This window comes from Canis lupus, chromosome 20 (assembly GCF_048164855.1).
Source record: "Canis lupus baileyi chromosome 20, mCanLup2.hap1, whole genome shotgun sequence".
In the NCBI taxonomy this organism is placed as follows: domain Eukaryota; kingdom Metazoa; phylum Chordata; class Mammalia; order Carnivora; family Canidae; genus Canis; species Canis lupus.
This window is the reverse complement of record NC_132857.1, coordinates 25,208,450-25,214,619: the sequence shown is the minus strand read 5'-3', so window position 1 is coordinate 25,214,619 and position 6,170 is coordinate 25,208,450.

The following is a 6,170-nucleotide window of genomic DNA, read 5'->3' as shown; positions in this document are numbered from 1 at the left end:
TTCCATGAAGAAAGGGAACAAATGCTTTAGCCTCTCAGCTGCCATGCTTGGACTCCCTTCCCCCAAAACCCAATAGGAAGCCAGGCAGCAAGGGAGTGTGGGTAACACAGGTTGAGGTATCTCCTCAGACATGGAGCAGAGAGGAAACATGCAGCGCATGACTTTGATACAGCAAATGCAAGTGATAAAAAGAGGGGAAAACGTCATGTTGAATTATTTTCAAGAGATTAAAAAATAATAGGTAAACTTTCATTTCCCTGGTAAGATGGACTACCTCATAGCAAACTATATAACATCCTCTCAAAACGAAGCAAAAAACTAAGGAAAAAACTAGAAATTATTCAAACAAGCAGACAATGAAAATCAACCATCTATTTAAAGGCAATGAAAAATTCTCAAGTAAGTGTGTGCTTGAAAGGTGATTATGGCAGGAGAAGAGATGCTCACAGGGGAGGACTTGGTGCCACACGCCACTCTTCATGACAAGCAAACATCCATTTCTAAGATGAGCGGGAATAGCTGAGAAGCTGAGCAGGATGGCTACTAAGGGATGGAGACCATAAATGGAGTTTCTCCACATTTCTGAAGACTGGTAGGTGCAACCCAGACGCCAAGGATGCTAAGCCCGCCATGCCTGAGTAACAAGATCTCCCTGCAAGTGAGACTTGGGCAAGGGAGCACCGCTGCCTCCTCCAGGAGCCCAGCGACCCCGAGGCCACACAGGCTGGAGGGCTGGGGTCCTGCAGCAGTGGGCAGCTCCAGCACCAGGATGGCACACAGGGCTTGCCACTGAGTAGGGCCCCTTACAAATTCCCAAGAATTTCATGTAGGACTTCTGAAAACAAGTAACCACGGGAGTAAGGGAGAAGCAGAAATACACCGGGTCTTAAAAGCACTAAAACTCAGCCTTGATCGAGCTTGACCTGACTTGTATTAAGGTGATACATCCATATGCTGACTACAGGCTGAAGATAATGTATCATTTGGAGCTCTGAGAGTTTTTCATATTAATTAAGACTCCGACTTCATAAGATGTTAACAGACACGGCAAGAGATACAGCTAAGAGCAAAAAACAGCAGTAGAAGTAGACTCAGTGCTGATTCAGACATTGGAATTATCAGACACAAATGCCAAAATAACGACAACTAAGGTGCTCAGGAAAGAGCTGGTAATATATTAAATTTCACCAGAGAACTAGAGGCTATGAAAATGGTCTAATGTAAACTCTAGACATAAAAAATACAGTAATGAAATTATGAACTCAAAGGTCCTATTAAACATAATATTGGCAAATGTCAGCCTATGGTCCAAATGCAGAATACTTGATAATGGATTTTGTATTGGAACAGGTCATAGCCGCGTGGTTACATAATGTGTCTGACTCTCTGTGTATTAGGATGCCCAGTTTTCTAACCTGTGTGTCCTACAAAGCATAAGATATTTCCTATCTAAAAAAAAAAATAAAAAAAAAAAAAAAAGATATTTCCTATCTAGTCTTTTACAAAAAAAAAAGTCACTCATCCATGTTTTAGGTAAAGAAGAATGGAGGATTGGAATAAAGTTCAGGAGAAAATATCCAGACTAGAGCACCAGAAGAGTTTTTACAAGTGAACAAAGAGAAGGAAGAAAAAGATAAAATGTGTGTATATGGAATAAAGTCTAATTTATGTGATTGCAAACGACGAAACACAGAAGAGAAAAGGTGATGCTAACATAATACTTGAAGAAATAATGGCTGAGATTTTCTAAAAATGATAAAATGCATCATCTATAGATTCAAGAATGATAGATCCCAGGCAGGTAAACACAAACAAGCAAACTAGCATAAGACATCTGAATCTGAGCATATTAAAATATAAGTTAAAAAGAAATTAGAAAATGAAAAGCAGCCAGGGGTGGGAGCATTAAGAGAAGTTTAGCCTTCATGGAGTAACAATAAAATCAACAGTTAACTATTATCATCTTAAGTGATGAAAGCCAGAAGAGAATGGAATAAGCTTTAAATTCCAGAAAGAACATGACTGCCAAACAGAACTCTATATCTGTATCTTTTGGACTGAAGAATAGAAATAAATATCTCGAACCAAAATAAAACGGAGTGAATTCATCAGCAGCACACTCTCATTTGAAAGAATTACTAAAATTACTTTTTCCAGGACAAAAATACAATAACAGAGAGAAACACTAAAATCATTAAGGTATAGAGTAATGGAAAGAAAAACTGTGTGGGCAAATGTAAGTAAATTATGACCCTAAAAGCAGAAACAATAGCTCATGGAGTATAAAATGCACATAAAATTAAAATACATGAACTACATAGAGCCTATGATCCAGAACTCCATCCTTAAAGGTCCGTGCATAGGGCATTTACACACACAGCCAAAAAGACAGGGATAATCAGGTTTATTAAAATAATAATTTTTTCTAATAATTGAAAACAAGGTAAATGCACCTTCAGAGAACTGCTTCTAATTACAGGTAAGATGTCCAGAACAGCAAGAGACCATCATTGCACTTTAAGAGCGAGAAGGAGTCAAACTGTAAAAGCCTTTGTGTTTTTAAGCCCATTTTAGAGGCAAAGGTCTCAGGAAGGCTCAAGGTGTCAACTGACATGAAGACAGACGTTTCCCAGGGCAGAGGGGCTGGGACTGGGGAGAAGGGCTGGTCACTGTGAGCACCCTCCTCTGGGGATGGAGACGAGGGCAGGTTCACAGGAGTATTCAGAGGAGGGAGGGCAGGTCACAGGAGCACCCTCCCCTGGGGATGGAGAGGAGGACTGGGTCACGGGAGCACCCTCCCCCAGGGATGGAGAGGAGGGCCAGTCACATGAGTACCCTCCCACCCGCCAGGCCCTCCCGGGGCCCTGTGCTGTGTCCTGCCCCTGGAGCATCCTGGTGTGGAGGCGGCGGGCTGGCTAGTCCGGGGCGCCAGGCTGATGGACCCCCGGGGACCCTCCCCCGCAGAGCGTGAGGGGTCCAGGGCCACCCCGAAGCCTGGCTGTGTCCTGCTTCCCACAGGAAGGGAGACACAGGCCTAGGCGAGGCACTGTTGGGCCGGAGCCAGTAGCCGAAGCCTTCATGCAGAGCAGGGGGACCAGGAGGAGGTGGGAGCCCCCGACCCCCGGACATCACAGCACCCCCTCGCCTGCACCCTGAGCTGCCCACACTGTGCTCTCCGGGCGCTGGGCCTGGCTGCACCACCGGCCTGGCCACAGGGGGACCTGGCCCCGAGGTGCAGCAGCCTGGCTCCCAACTTTCTGGACGCTGCTGAGCAGGGACATATCTGGGTGTGAAGTGTCCTTTTTGCATCTATGTGATCACAGTTCATCGGACACATCGATGGGTGGAAGGAGCTGCTCAAAGGGGTCTTTTTTTTAAATTTTTATTTATTTATGATAGTCACAGAGAGAGAGAGAGAGGCAGAGACATAGGCAGAGGGAGAAGCAGGCTCCATGCACCGGGAGCCCGATGTGGGATTCGATCCTGGGTCTCCAGAATCACGCCCTGGGCCAAAGGCAGGCGCCAAACCGCTGCCCCACCCAGGGATCCTCAAAGGGGTCTTAAGGCCTGCAGGACAGGAGGTGTGTCCAGAGTGGCTTTAAAGGCTCGAGTCAGAGCATCTCCGTAATCCCCTATAAAGGCAGCAGGATTATGTCCTTGCTTTTCTTTTGGTTGCTGCGCTCTCAGATTGCAGAGAATGTCCATAACGAAAGTTTGTTCTTAAGTAAATTCATTCTAAGGAGACCCAGAAATCCCGTGCGACTCCCTTTGAAAGGCTGCGGTACGGGGCACGTGTTCGTGTGAGTGGCTCAACCTTCAGAGACTGTCCCCCGTGACCGAGTCCCCATCGTGCCTGCTTCTGCAGCATTCTCCTTGTTACAACCCCATCACTGAGCCCTTCTGAACACCAGGTGCCACCCTAGTTAAGTCTCAAATAGACAAATCGCTCATCTTGTATGTACTGGTAACTTTTGTCAAAGCCTTGTCGGGGTGGCTTTATGTCCTGTTTCACAAGTACATGAAGCTCCTTCTCTTTTTCCTTCCAACCTGGAAAGATCCACTTGGCATTCACTGCCCAGGAGGCAGAAATGCAGGTCTCTCTGTGCTGTCTACTTACTTGCACTTTTTTTTTAAATAATAAATTTATTTTTATTGGTGTTCAATTTGCCAACATATAGAATAACACCCAGTGCTCATCCCGTCAAGTGCCCCCCTCAGTGCCCGTCACCCATTCACCCCCACCCCCCGCCCTCCTCCCCTTCCACCACCCCTAGTTCGTTTCCCAGAGTTAGGAGTCTCTCATGTTCTGTCTCCCTTTCTGATATTTCCTACCCATTTCTTCTCCCTTCCCTTCTATTCCCTTTCACTATTATTTATATTCCCCAAATGAATGAGAACATAAAATGTTTGTCCTTCTCCGCTTGACTCATTTCACTTAGCATAATACCCTCCAGTTCCATCCACATCGAAGCAAATGGTGGGTATTTGTCATTTCTTATGGCTGAGTAATATTCGATTGTATACATAAACCACATCTTCTTTATCCATTCATCTTTCGATGGACACCAAGACTCCTTCCACAGTTTGGCTGTTGTGGACATTGCTGCTAGAAACATCCAACAGCGCAGGCCCCAGGAGCACTAGGCGACTGGGACACAGCCCAGGATCCGGCCTCCCCCCGGGACAGGCAGAGGCCAGGAGGGCCCAGGACAGCTAGGACCCTCCTGCCTGGAGCTGAGCAGATCAGCGGACCCACCCCCGAGCATCCAGGCCCCTGAGCAGACAGAGAGCTCCGGAGTTACTGCGGGAGCTGAATCCAGGGCTCCAGACCTGGCCCTGCCACTGTGGTTGTTCCTCCTGGGGTTTCACGGGGTAAACAACCCCCACTGAGCCCTGCACCAGGCAGGGGCAGAGCAGCTCCCCCAAGTGCTAACACCTGAAAATCACAACAGGCCCCTCCCCCAGAAGACCAGCTAGACAGACAAGTTCCAGGGGAATTTAAGGGACTTAAAGTATACAGAATCAGAAGATACTCCCCCGTGTTTTTTTTTTTTTTTTTGATTTTTGATTTCTGTTTGCTTCCCCCACCCTTTTTCCCTTTCTTTCTTTTTCTTTCTCTTTTTCTTCTCTTTTTTTTCTTCCTTATTTCTTTTTCTCTTTTCTTTCCTTCTTTCTCTCCTCTCTTTTTCTCCTTTTCCCAATACAACTTGTTTTTGGCCACTCTGCACTGAGCAAAATGACTAGAAGGAAAACCTCACTTCAGAAGAAAGAATCAGAAACAGTCCTCTCTCCCACAGAGTTACAAAATCTGGATTACAATTCGATGCCACAAAGCCAATTCAGAAGCACTATTACACAGCTACTGGTGGCCCTAGAATAAAGCATAAAGGACTCAAGAGACTTCATGACTGCAGAATTTAGAGCTAATCAGGCAGAAATTAAAAATCAATAGAATGAGATGCAATCCAAACTGGAAGTCCTCATGACGAGGGTTATCGAGGTGGAAGAACTAGTGGGTGACATAGAAGACAAGTTGATGGCAAAGAGGGAAACTGAGGAAAAAAGAGACAAACAATTAAAAGACCATGAGGAAAGATTAAGGGAAATAAACGACAGCCTGAGGAAGAAAAACCTACGTTTAATTGGGGTTCCCGAGGGCGCTGAAAAGGACAGAGGGCCAGAATATGTATTTGAACAAATCCTAGCTGAAAACTTTCCTAATCTGGGAAGGGAAACAGGCATTCAGATGAAGGAAATAGAGAGATCCCCCCCTAAAATCAATAAAAACCTTTCAACACCTTGACGTCTAACAGTTAAGCTTGCAAATTCCAAAGATAAAGGGAAGATCTTTAAAGCAGCAAGAGACAAGAAATCCCTGACTTTTATGGGGAGGAGTATTAGGGTAACAGCAGACCTCTCCACAGAGACCTGGCAGGCCAGAAAGGGCTGGCAGGATATATTCAGGGTCCTAAATGAGAAGAACATGCAACCAAGAATACTTTATCCAGCAAGGCTCTCATTCAAAATGGAAGGAGAGATAAAGAGCTTCCAAGACAGGCAGCAACTAAAAGAATATGTGACCTCCAAACCAGCTCTGCAAGAAATTTTAAGGGGGAACTCTTAAAATTCCCCTTTAAGAAGAAGTTCAGTGGAACAATCCACAAAACAAG